This window comes from Nannobrachium achirus (genome assembly GCF_963921795.1).
Source record: "Nannobrachium achirus genome assembly, chromosome: 6".
In the NCBI taxonomy this organism is placed as follows: domain Eukaryota; kingdom Metazoa; phylum Chordata; class Actinopteri; order Myctophiformes; family Myctophidae; genus Nannobrachium; species Nannobrachium achirus.
This window is the reverse complement of record NC_137815.1, coordinates 46763976-46777527: the sequence shown is the minus strand read 5'-3', so window position 1 is coordinate 46777527 and position 13552 is coordinate 46763976.

Genomic DNA, 13552 nt, shown 5'->3' with positions numbered 1-13552 from the left:
CCTCCGGGGGCTTATATAGCCTGGAGGCGGGTCACTCCGGTTTGAGTGACAGGCCCTTCCTACCTACGTTAGTACGGGAGCTGAAGTAGTTTCTCTGAATGATCGCCAGGGGGCGTCATTACCCAAGTGGGAGGTCATCCTTCCATATCTAAATAAACAATGGTTCCGTACGGAACCTACCGTTGTTGCTAAAGGCCCTAGAATCTTTGTTTCTTCCTTTCTTAGGGACATTTGAGTTCCTTTTGAGGGAGTTTCAAAAATGATGTAAAGCTTCATAGAGCCTCAACAGTATGCACTGCATAATCATTGAAACATAAGTGTAATTTGCAGCAACATTATTCTGATCTATTATGGCTGCATGGACTGATGGATTTGTTCATACAGTGAGTCACTGAACTAGGACAATACAGGAGGACGTAATTGACATAATAACTCAATGTATGTAGACACAATAACTCCACAATGCACATGAAGAACAATGGCAGAATAACGTGTATTTCTCATTGACACAGTTGATCACAGACATTGCTTAACACAGGAAATGCATAACCTATACAGATTAAACATGACAAAGGATAACAATTCTGTTGCATTTCTATATGTGCTTCATAACAAGGGCATTGACAAATTCCCAGGTTGGTCTGTGCGGTACAACTGATTTATATGTGGAGTGTACGTAAATGCAAAGCGCAACACATTTGTGTTGTAGAATATGTATGTAACAGGTTTTTAGGGGAGAGTTGTTACGACTCTGTTCGGACACCTCTTTGCACCAATACAGAGTGAATGACAGACAACGACTGTATAAAATATATTCCTTTTTATTACAATATCTAATTCATAACCAATACAACAACTCATATGAAATAAAGGGTACCCTTTTGAAAACAATAAAATGTAAGCAACCTATTCAATTCATCAATGCAACAACAATAAAACAACAAGCAACATTAGTATAAAACGGTGGGAGGAAAGGGGCAAGGCAAGGTTAAGAATACCGACAGTTCAGTCCGGTCCGGTGGTGATTCCTGTCCGTGTTTTGCGTCTCGCCACGGCAGTGACGAGGCGCACAATATAGTTCAGTCCGATCCGCAAAGTCCAGTGCGGGACCTCCGCGTCGCCGCTCGCCGGCGTCCTGCACGCAGCCGCTCCGCTGTAGGGAGGAGGAGGAGAACGGTACAATGAGTGACAGCCCTTTAAGCAACCGGCACTTTTGAACTGTACAAACACACGCACGCTGGCGTGATCACTTTCCTTTAGAAGGAGTAATGAAGGCCCATCAATAAATCTCAGCCACTGCTGCTCTGCCCGTCTGCCGTCGTCACGTCACTCGTCTGGCCCAGCAACACCTCGGACACACAACAGGACTCGAATCACTCTCCACAATAGTGCTCATAAAGAGCCTTTTAAACACGCCAGAGATGGAAAATAGTTACTTTCCTTTATCTGGACAATAGAGAGCGTTGAACACTGCAGATATCATCGGCGATGGGAACTGGAGGAGACGGTCAGACCCACGGCTCGGTGAGGAGTGAAGTTTGGTCTGGTCCACTGGTACAGCGTGGAGAATAGAAGTTCTTGCCTACAACACGTAGGGAGAAGAGAAGCGGCCACAGCGTGTGACCGACGGCAGCGGCAGCAGGAGTCTGTCTGGGTGGTGAGAGAGAGCCAGAGGTAGGAACTGACGTTGCTTTTATTTGGGCGTGAGTTTTCACTGGCGAATGAATGCCTTGCTTTCTGTCCCGTGTCTGAGTCTCTGCACACGGCTCTGTTGTCACACCTGGCAGGTAAAGAATATACTGTGGCATAAAAGTTCATTGTCCATCGCTGTCATAGCGCACAGTACACGTCAAAATATAACACACAGAAATCAATAAATGATAATCAAAATCACAGCAAACTATAATAACTCACAATATAAAATAACCAAGTCAGAATGCTTAACATTGGCCCAGTGCATTATCTGTGACACTTGAGGCATTATTCATCCTATGACATGTACTTTAGCCATCTAAGAAAATAGTTTGACACCTAGGCACACCAGAATCACCATGATGTTAACACAAATGTAATGATCACAACAGTTACAACATATTTGGTGCACATTTTATTTGTTTTGAATAATGTCTGTACTTACATTTTGTATAAAAAATATAGCAAAAGCTAAAGGCAAACAGTGGGAAATATACCTGTAACTCGCCCTTTAGATGGAAACGCGAAAAATCGGATTTACTATCTTGCGTTTCCAACCCCCGAAAATACCGTTGCAGTCTGAACGGAAGGCATATCTGACATTTCATTTTGCGTATTTCTCGTGTAAACGGCGTCGTCTGAACGCCACCTTAGACTGGTCAACCATGCCAGTGAGCTCTGCTGTCAGTGGGCATCAGTGTTCAGTTCACTTTCCCTTCATAAATATTTGGTTCAAAAGCTGTTGATGGTCTGTCTAGTGTCTACAGTAGGTTTAGGTTTCCCACATCTAAATATAGGTGAACATTTGTTTAAAACAGAGGCATAGTTCCGCCGATTTAAAATGATTCCAATAGATGCCTTAATGGTCCACGTCACATTGATATAAACCAGTATGCGCACGCCGGTCGGCACCAAATGAACCCCACCGTTCATAGGATGCAATGGATGGCACTCGTGTTTAAAAATGCATTCCATCAAACTTTCAGATGCCGTTTTTCTCCCAGTGTGGAGGAAGAATGCTTAGGATTTTTACTGTAAATTCTCACTCTTGAAATATATAATCCTTAGTTTCTGTTGATTGTAAACAATAATAGCGATTCAAAACAGTTGTCCTTCAAACCCCACCTCTATTCACCGTCATCAGAACAGAGGGAGCGCTCCTCTTGATCACCCACCCGATCCACTGGATCACCAGAGCGTCTACTGCTCGCCCAGCTGCAGTCCATGAAGCCTAATTTATGCTCCGTCCTGCGACGGTGTCGCGCGCAGAGCCGCAGACCTCCAAGCTCAGAAGGGTTGCATTGGTGACGCGATGTGAGTTTGTATATCAGCTACTCTTGACGCGGAATACCGTTGCGCAATGAAGTATATATGTCTCGATAAGGGCGCTCCCATGGGAGCACCTCACTAGCACACAAGAGGAGGTTGAATAACCAGTGCTCCCCAAAACAACAGGTTTGGGGATCTGTTGGGAATTGATTACATGATACAGTCAGCTGTGCATTCAGTCTCAATGTTTGTAAACAAATAATTGGTCTATACGGAACTAAAACTTCCTATGATTGGCCGCTAGTTGCGCTGTTTTCCCCCCCGGCCGATCGCAAAAGGAATTGTTCTCCATTGGACCCCATTCATTTTCCCCTTTTGTTTTCTAACCTTAATTAACATTTTCATAAATACTTTATGGTTCCTATCACTAGTTAAAAATTGCCTTTCAATCACGATGATATGCGTTTCGTGAAAATAAGGTCCCATTTATGTTAAAATTGATGATAAAGTTGCGGGGGCGTGGCCAACTAAACTGATACCAGCTGGCTGTGTTCTTCTTTGTGTGCTATATTTCGGGAGGCTCCGACCACATTCTCCCATGTATCTCTGCGGTTGCACGTGACCGTTGGCAGTCAATAGCATCCTCTGGTGCTTTTACAATCTATGATGGCGACACCCATGCCAAGGACCCAAAATGCGCCATTTGCGCTGCATAGAAACCAATGGCTTCGCTTTGTCCATATATTTTACAGTCTATGGTTTAAAATACCACATCTATAAGCTTGCAACGCCTTGCAACAAAATGTGATTTGTTGTAAGCTTGTACATTGAGATTTGGTGTAGAGGGGGAAAAGGAGTGGACCAGGTATAGAGCCCCGAGGGATCCCGGTCAATGATGTTCTGTATAAATACAAATGTGAAGGGGATTGATCATCTTTTTTCCTATTAAAATAAAAAAAAACTGTTGCAGTAATCCTTCAGGATACAGTACTGTATACCTCCATTTCTCTACTAGCGATGGGACGATATGAAAATATCATATCACGATTACTGTGAGAAAAGATATTGCGATTTACGATATTATCGCGATGATCAAAATCCATTATCCTTGGGCGGAACATTTGCCAAAAAATAGCAGATCTACAAGCTCACAACGTGTCGCAACGACATTTGATAGAGGGTGAAAAAAAAAGACTGTATCAAGTACGTATATTATTACATTTGACCAATTATAGAGGGTTTAAGTGGTACCGGTTATGCAGCTCTGCAAATAAAAGGTGAATTGAAGCTTCAGCGTTAGTTTATGCATGACGTGGGAGTCAAGCCGCTGCCCAGCTGTAGTCAGCTCTGTTCTCATACCTCATTAACATATCTGCAGGTCACGAACTGCCATACTCCAATCAAAGCTCTCAATCAGTAGGGAAGGCTCCTTTAAATACAACTTGCTTTCTCTACCTATCCTTGGTTTTCCGAAGCTTCGGAATCATTTGCTGCTTGCTGCCTCCTCCACCCCAGCCTCCACCTTTGCATGTTCAGTCTGGCTAAGCTCAAATATGTGTGATTGTCTGATTAAGTTACATGTCAATGTTGCTAAGCTCAAATACTGTGATTTTGACTACGTTTCATGTCAATGTTAAGCTCAATACTGTGATTTTGACTAAGTTACATATCAATGTATTGCTATTATTCTGCTATTATATCCCTATGGGGGGTATTGCTTTGCGTTCCCTGGTTTTGCTTAGCATGCTCAGAAAAGCTTGCACAAAATTCAGTTAACATCTCCAAACGCAGAGCCCTTCAAACGCCAAGATTAACAGTATTCCATTTATGCAATAAATGGTTAAATCTGCTTGACGTGTATTCCAATTATGCAATAAATGGTTAAATCATCTTGACGTGAATGTTCCTGCCTAAATTGATCCCAGTGCATGGCGGAGGACGATATCACGATAAATTAAATCTCCACAATACGATTATTATGAGTGTTTTTTATCACGATAAACGATAATATCGCTTATTGTCCCATCCCTATTCTCTACTGCCAGGCCACCATGCCAAACTGCTGTGAGGATGGACCGAAACCAAAGAGATTATGGTTGTGAGTCAGGAGGAGGCACAGATTTATGAGGGCTTACAAGCTCAGGCAGCTGGATAGTTGGTGACATTATGATACGTTTTAATGCCAAGTAAGCGCCACGTATCCTCCACTCTGGGTCTTACTACACCTCTAGGGCACTAAAGCTAGATTAAGTTCGCATAGGAGTGCAAAAAAAAGGCATTCAGTTCAGTTCAGCAAAAGCTTTTTTTGTTTGAAGTGACATATACAGTAAGGATAGAATGATACACAGTACAATAACAGCATGACAAGGAAAGAGGATTATGTTACTTTAAATTAAAGCTATGTGAACCCCCTGTGCCGCCTACTAACAAGCTCCGCACAAGCAACGGGAACACAACATCCCCCTTGCCAACAATGTGTTTGCACTGCAGGGCTATTTACAAGCCACGCTGGTCCCACAAACTAGCTAACAGATGACTAGGCAATAGGCATGAGACATCTGTTTACCCCTCTGTACTAGAGAGGGGGAGGAGCAACGTGAGATGATGTAATTCATTTAGGGGAAAACAGGGGCATGTCTGTGTTTTACCAGGGAAATACGTGTTTAAGTAACGCTTTTTGTTGCAATCCTCTGGATCTTTTGTCTCACGTTGTCATGAAAATGAGATGCTGCATCTCAAGATGCTGGGGCTTTCCCTTCAATAAAATCCTACAAATCATGAGAAGCTGTTTGAATCCTAATCAAATTAAATCGAGGGAAATCAAATCAAATCTGCAGTGGTAGGAGAGCCGTTGAGAAAATGTGTGAGCAACAGCAAGGACACCTTTGACAATGACAATAATTTGCAGCAGACAGCATACCGGATTGGACAATGGTCCTTATTGTAGTTTGGCCATCGTTGCGATAATATCTCTCCTCACTGGGAGAGGGAGACGGAGATAGCCTAGCCTGTTGCCTTTGTTCTTTCTGACTAGACTAGAGGGTCTCGTCATGATCTACCTTGTGACAAAGGGTGAATCTGAAGCCATATTTTGAGAGACATACTGACTAGATCAAGGGTCTTCAACCCCCTAGGGGGTCCTCAGAGTTACTACAGGGGGTCCTCCAAATCTTCTTCTTTTTTATATTACAGTAACCACATGAACCCTTGCGTCCATATTCTGAGAACTTTCACCGAAAATAGCAGATCTATAAGCTCACAACACTTCACGCTTGTTGTAGAATGGCTATTTTACGGCAAAGTGGTATGGTGTAGAGAGGAAAAAGAGCAGAACTAAGTACAGAGTGAAAGGTCAAGTTTATTAAGTATTGACAAAACACACTGATGATTGTGCTGTCAAACAATGAAACTATATGGAATCTATATGAAAACTGCTCACACATCAGTGTATATACGGTGTGTGTATGTGTGTGTGTGTGTGTGAGAGAGAGAGACTGAGAGAGGGAGAGAGAGATTAGACACAGGTGCAGGGCATGAGTAATCAAGATAGAGAGAGGAGTCTTGGGCCGCAATCAGACATACGCGTGAGACATGTTCTCCGTATCGTTTGAGAATGAGGGGAAGAGGTGGGAGTCCAATGCATTTTCTATCTAAGTCACGTGGTTTCATGTCGTTGCCGTGTCTCTTGCTCAACCGAAGCTGTCTTTTGGCCAAGAGATTTGCAAGAGACAAAAAAAACATGTGGCCTCCATTGACAATGAATTGGAACCCCCCTCCCCTCATTCTCAGACGATACCGACACGATAGCTCTCGCAACTGTCTGTAGCGCGCCTTACATGGAGAGAAGGAGTGAGAGACATTTTTGAGAAAGCTACAGGAATGTAACACCCGTGGTTTTCTTGAGTCTTTGAAAGGCTGTTGAGAAAGCAATCATTAGATTAGGTTACAAGTGTGGGACTGGTTGCTGTATGGTGTATTTTGGCAAGGAGTTACCATACAAAGTCATTTCCATACCACGTCATTTTCCAGCTTTGTGGTGACTTCTGTATGCACCCGTTAGCAGGTGGTCGCACAGCTTCTTCAAGACAGTAAGTTCAGTAAGAGGAGACCTGAAAGGGTTCTCTTGTCACCTGTGGTCTGTCTAATCAGGGAGTCTTTGAAGACCCACGCCTGTACTGTAGATCTCCTCCACTCTGCCACAGAGCTAATCGGGTCCATGCTTACAACAGTGTGCGTGTGATGCCACAGGATATTCAGCATACAGGCTGATGTTTGGCAGAGAGGCCAGACTGCCTGCTGACCTGTGCTTCGGGGACCTCTCCGTATGGCATTGAGGATAAAAGTCCAGTACACTGCTATGTTGCTAAGCTAAAAGAGGACCTTAAAGAAGCCTACAAACTTTCATCTGCAGCTTCAGATAAAAGGCACCAGGGGAACAAGAAGGCTTATGATCAAAGAGTTGCATTTCAGTCACTGGAAAATGGTGACCGAGTGCTGCTCAAAAAGGGTTAGGGTTAGGCACTTTATGCAGTGATTGTAGAGGGAGGCTACTGCATTTGAAAACTAGACCAGGTCACCTGGTTGTGCCAGACCCGCAATGAAAACTAGTATGGCACTGAACTAACACATGAACACACAGGATTTTATAGTCTCAGCAACAAAGCGTAGTGAGCTTGTAGATCGGCTGTTTTCACTAGTATGGCACTGAACTAACACATGAACACACAGGATTTTATAGTCTCAGCAACAAAGCGTAGTGAGCTTGTAGATCGGCTGTTTTGACTAGTATGGCACTGAACTAACACATGAACACACAGGATTTTATAGGCTGAGCAGCTGGAAATGTTTGTGAGCTTGTAGATGGGCTGTTTTCACTAGTATGGCTGTGGGGCAAATGTTTTGCAGCACTGAACTAACACATGAACACACAGGAATTTATAGTCTCAGCAGCTCGTCAGCCAACTCAACTCAGCTGGTCCCGTACAGGTGACGGCACTCAAGGCAATCAGCCGAGCAAGGGAAGGGAGGGGCAGATGAGCAGTCAGAGGCAAACACAGGCACACTGAGGAAAAGAGGGACACTGAGGAAAAGAGGGACCGACCGACCGACCGACCGACCGACAGACCGACAGACCGACAAAGCCTTATGTAGGCCGACCCCCTGGGTCTGGCAAAAAGATGAGCCCAAAACTAACCAGCTGATTCAAGGTAAAGACTTTAAATTGACCTTCACTACTGGGTCCTGTCCATCTCTTACCCCACTGTCTTCCACCAAGGTGGAGTTGCGATGTTTACCACTTGGCTTCTTCACAAATAGCTTCTCACAGGCGGCCTGGTCCTCATTCAGCATGCTCTTCCCTGCATTGATCACCCTGATGGAGGGAGAGAGAACAGGAGGAACCGGTGAAGATATCATGATGGGTGATGTTTGCAAACACAATTACAGTCAGAGAGGTGCACAACACAATGGACCCATGAGCAGGGTTTTTACACATGCAAGTATGCATGAACCATCTGCATTGCGATTATGCACACAATAAAGGCTTCCGAGTTATCTGATTTGACATGTATGCATTTTCCTGTCATTTCTGACCTTTTCATAAACAAAAGTGTTGGTTATACTTGAGTAAATGAACCCCCAAATAACTAAATGGTTACAAATAATAATGAAAAGCTATATTACAACATTGGAAGGGGAGAGAGTAAGTTTGAGGTAGAGGGGAGTGGAAGGCCATACACCATTTCGAAGGGGCAGGTTATTGGCTACAATCCTAGTAATTGATTTGTTTATAGGCAAATAACAGCTCCTCTTACTTGGGCACCAATGATACATATTTCATGCTCAATTCTCATTTTTATCCTGATTATTTTCCTTTGGGAAAGACAGACAGACAGAAATATAGTCAGACATAGAGCAAGATGCACACAGAGTTCAAGGAGGATACTATCATGTCCCAGAGGAAAGTTGCTGAAGGGATTAAGTGTTTTCATTATGAGGGTAATGGCTTTGCCTTAATGCATGGCTTCATGTTTTAACAGCATCAACTGTATGTGCTTTAGTACAGTGCTATTCACTGAAGGCACCAGTGCGGAACAGTGGTCTAAAGCAGTGCTTTAGACACCTTTGATATGCATTAGTTCATGGACCCCCATTTTAGACGCTTTAAATCTCTGGCACCCCCAATATACACTGTACAATCATCTGTTAATTTAACTCTGAGAAAGTACAAATGGAAAGGTCTTTGCACACTCCTGCGTTTTTCGGGCCGAATATCAGAGTGAATTTCGGAGCGAGCGAATAAAAAAAATCAACCTCACGTTATGTCAGTCACGTTTGCACACTGCCGCTCGTTTCGCGCACCACTCGGTCCCTTGCTCTCTCTATCTCTCTCTCTCTCCTTGCCCTGAAAAACGCATTTCGCAACGAAAAACGCAGCAGTGTGCAAAGACCTTAAGAGTCCATTAGCTTCCATCTGTAAACTCAAAGTTATAGACCCATTATGGTCCATTTGGTTCCTAACTGAATCATTTAGCTGGGGACTTCCTAGTGGCTTAGTGTATGTCGCAAAACATACGTAATGTATATAAATCAAACTGCCACCTATCAAACTAACTTGAAGACACAGTTGTGCAGCAATGTGTACCCCATGCTGGCATAACATAACATCTTCAGTTTCAATTACAGACAAATGGCAGATTGTTCATTTTAATGTCAAAGCTGGGAGAGAGGAAAGATATAGGAAGACAGAGCGAGAGAGAGAACAAAAGACATGTGCTGGAGACATGCAGTGGTAAGAGGAGTGTACCACTTTCTTTTGCAGAATGGGGAACAATGCCTGGGACACAAATAGTGTCTTCTAAGAACTCGTCCTGTGCCTTGACTTACTGTAGTCTTGCCCCTGAATGACTAAATGGAATGAGCCTGAACCTGAATTGTGTAAGAAGAGAAACCCACAGAGAACCAAGCAGACACTACTGAGGGTGTTCTAATGTAAAAGAATACAGCCATTACTTCATCACAACAGCTCCTCTGGCCTCTGCTCACATAATTACAACCATTAAGGGAAATGGTCCAGGTTCTGATATCAGTGCACTCTAAAATGAAGGAGGGAAATACATCTGCTGTCCAAATCTGGGTTTTAATAATCTTAGTAATCATTTCAAAGGGATACATGGCTCTGCCAATGTTGTGTCCTGTAATGCGCTCTCCTTCCATTAGGAACTAATGGCAGGGATGAATTTAAAGTTGCCTGATTGTCGTCTAAACATCTTGCCAAGGGATGTGGAAGGAGATACAACTTTTCAGAAACATTGGAATATGATTATAGCAGTTTGTTATGTCAGCGCTGTGTTTTGGCTCAGTTGTCCACAGTGCTTTTTTAAAAACATTTTCTCAAACCAACTTGAATCTTTTTGATCTGTGTCACGCAGTATTTTGAAAGGGCTCATTTTAAAGTTATACCATGTAACCTTTTTTATAAAACAAATCTTAAAATTGTCCTAACTGTTAAATCGCTAAAGTTTTAGAACACCCACTCCGTTATTTTCAGCTTCTAAAGCCTTCTCTTTATATGTTTTCTATGATCCTTGCCGGGGTCCGGTTTTCGCGGAAAAATAGCGTCATCTGCATCATCTGTATACGTTGGCCAATCACATCGCGGATCATACACACATGATACACTACCGGCGGCCAATCACAGCTTATCTGCTATGGTCTTCAGGAAGTAGCCTCGCTCAGCTACAGTGTTTACCATGGTGAAGGATTCTTAACCTCTTAATCCCCAAATCCTGGCCAGAAAATTACGTTCTACCATGCGTTCTACTCCTCCACGGATTTGTATCGGTCGCGGTGGTTTGCGGCGCCGATCCGGTGGTCCGCGGCGGTGGTCCGCGACGACTTCGGGTGAAAAACGGACGAAAAAAGCAATACCGCTACTGACCACAAGTTTAGCAACTTACACAGTATAGCTTTAAAGTCAGGGCGCTATTGTAGTACTTTTCTTTCTTTTTGAGGGAGAGCTAGGAAACTCTAGCCTAGTTCCAGACCCTGAATCGCTAGCCACACCCCTTAAATTTGTGTTATAATGAAGTGAAACGAAATGTCAATTCAGGCTGAGTGTCAGGCTAAGGAAACTCTAAAATGCCTGAAACGGTAAAAAGAACCATACTCAATGTATCTATTGAATGTATCATGAAATAAAATAACCTGTGGTCAGCCTCTGACTTAACTATACACAGAACAGTGACTATTGGAATATACACTTAAACATAAATCAAATACATGGCTAATACACAAGGCAAACTCAACATAGACTGGCGCTTCAAAAAGAAAACCTACAATATAATTAATAAACGGTGTAGATGTTGTTCGTTTTTTCCACCTTAAACTCATCAACACAACTCAATTATAATAGTAAAAGAACACACAGCTTTTGTGGGAAATAGTGTTTTGAAAATGCTCACGTGTCATGAAAGGGCTATAATTGAACACAACATGCGTGACGTTGGAGGAGGATGTGATTCCAGCAGTTCAAGTCTTCCAATAATGTGACCAGACCATGTCAGATGGCTTTGTTTCAGTCATATGTTACTGCAACTTGTGACATTCGTCATAGTAACAAAGAGTTCTTCTGTGTTAGATCTCTCCTACAGTACGGCACGCAAGAACCCTTTTAAAGAGGAAGTTTACTGTTCCAGTTAATTCTCGATTTTTGTGGACAGACATGATGAAACTTCCTGTATCTATTTTCTTACATATTCTTTCCCCAAAATATACAATATAATAATTATTCAGCAAAATTGTAATTATCTCTGCCTGTCCAAGAAGGTCGGGGTCAGAGATTATGTTTTCGCCCCTGTTTTTGTGTGTGTGTGTGTGTGTGTGTGTGTGTGTGTGTGTGTGTGTGTGTGTGTGTGTGTGTGTGTGTGTGTGTGTGTGTGTAGGCACGTGTCATGGCCACAATTGGTGTAACTCGTGGGCTGGGCGATCATGAACTCAAGGTGTACAATTCCAACATCTACATCAAGCCCTTCCTCTCCTGTTGCCCTGAGGTGAGCGCGAGGCCAGCTCATTGAACCACCATAAGTGACACACAGGACAACGTTTAGTGTAGTTGTGATAGAGCTATACGTGCCCGTTGGCCCGAGCGTCTTCTATACGTAAATATATTATGTTCGGAGAAGGTAAGTCGTGCAGGGAGCGAGTTTATGTTCTGTAGGGTGGAAACGGGATAACCACGCCCGAACCCATTTTTGAAGCTTGTGATTGGCTGAACCGGAGGTAGGGAGCGCTCCATTGTGGTCACTTGGACCTCAGTAAAACTAACGCAGGTGAATGCTAACCTGGTGAAATGCTAACCTGCCGATGCTGGTGAGTAGCTAACCTGCCGACGCTGGTGAGTAGCTAACCTGCCGACGCTGGTGAATGCTAAGACGGCGCGCCTCCGTCATCTCCACCGAAAACGAGCGCTCTATCCCGTTTCCACCCTACAGAACGTAAATTAGTGTGCAGGGAGGGTGATATTTGTCACTGCATGCCATGTACTCCTATGGGCTGGGGGGGGGGGGGCTGTCAGTGGGGAATGTTGAACGGGAGGAGTAGGGCGTAGGTGCTACATCTTCCCGGAGCCAGTAGGATACAATAGCAGTGGCAAACAGAAATGTGTGGCGAGGAATTAATTGGAATGACTAAATTGTGAGAAATAAATAAATTGGCTACTCTAACAAAAATAATAAATCACACCCAGTGTGACGTCAGTTTTATTTCATTAAGCGTCCTGCGAAGCTTGGCCAATGAGCCAAGTGTGGGACATACATACATACATACATACATACATACATACATACATACATACGTGGGTCAGTGACGTGACGCCCCAAAAAATGTGTTTTTAAAAAAACTTTAAATTGCAGGCATAAAAGTTATTTACTTTTGTTCTACTCACTATCAACCTTATGGAAATACATTTTGTTTTTAGATATTTTATTGGAATCAGACTTTATTCAGCAGTTTGTTGTACTTGTGCCTAAAATCGTCATATGGTGTGACATGAAAATAATTGTTCATAAAATGAAAATGGAGTACATCTTTCTTAAGTTACTCACTTTATCAAAGTCCTTTATCATAACTAACCAGTGATCCACTATAGTTTTTTGAAAATTAATTATATCTGTATATTTTTTTCATAATCGACACTCTGTGTGAGGCCCATGTTCATGATCTTACAACATATTTTAAATGTATTCTGTCAAAACTTTCTCTAAAATTACACAAATATTTGTGACTCTTCCTGATAATATTCTCTATGTAATCCATAAACATTTTTTTGGTTTAATCATTAATAAAGGTATGATTTCTCACTATTTGGAATGTCACACCAAATGATTTAGTGTCACACCGTATGATCATATCTTCATGTGTCAAAGCAAACTGTGTTTTAACCTACCTATTAGTGAGTACTGAACTGAACTACTGATTGATTAAACAATTACCCAGGATAACATGGCCTTAATATTTCTGAACAGGATATTATTGTAGGGCTTTAACATGGGATAAGAAAGAATTGTAGTAGTAGATGGATGATGAGGATGTG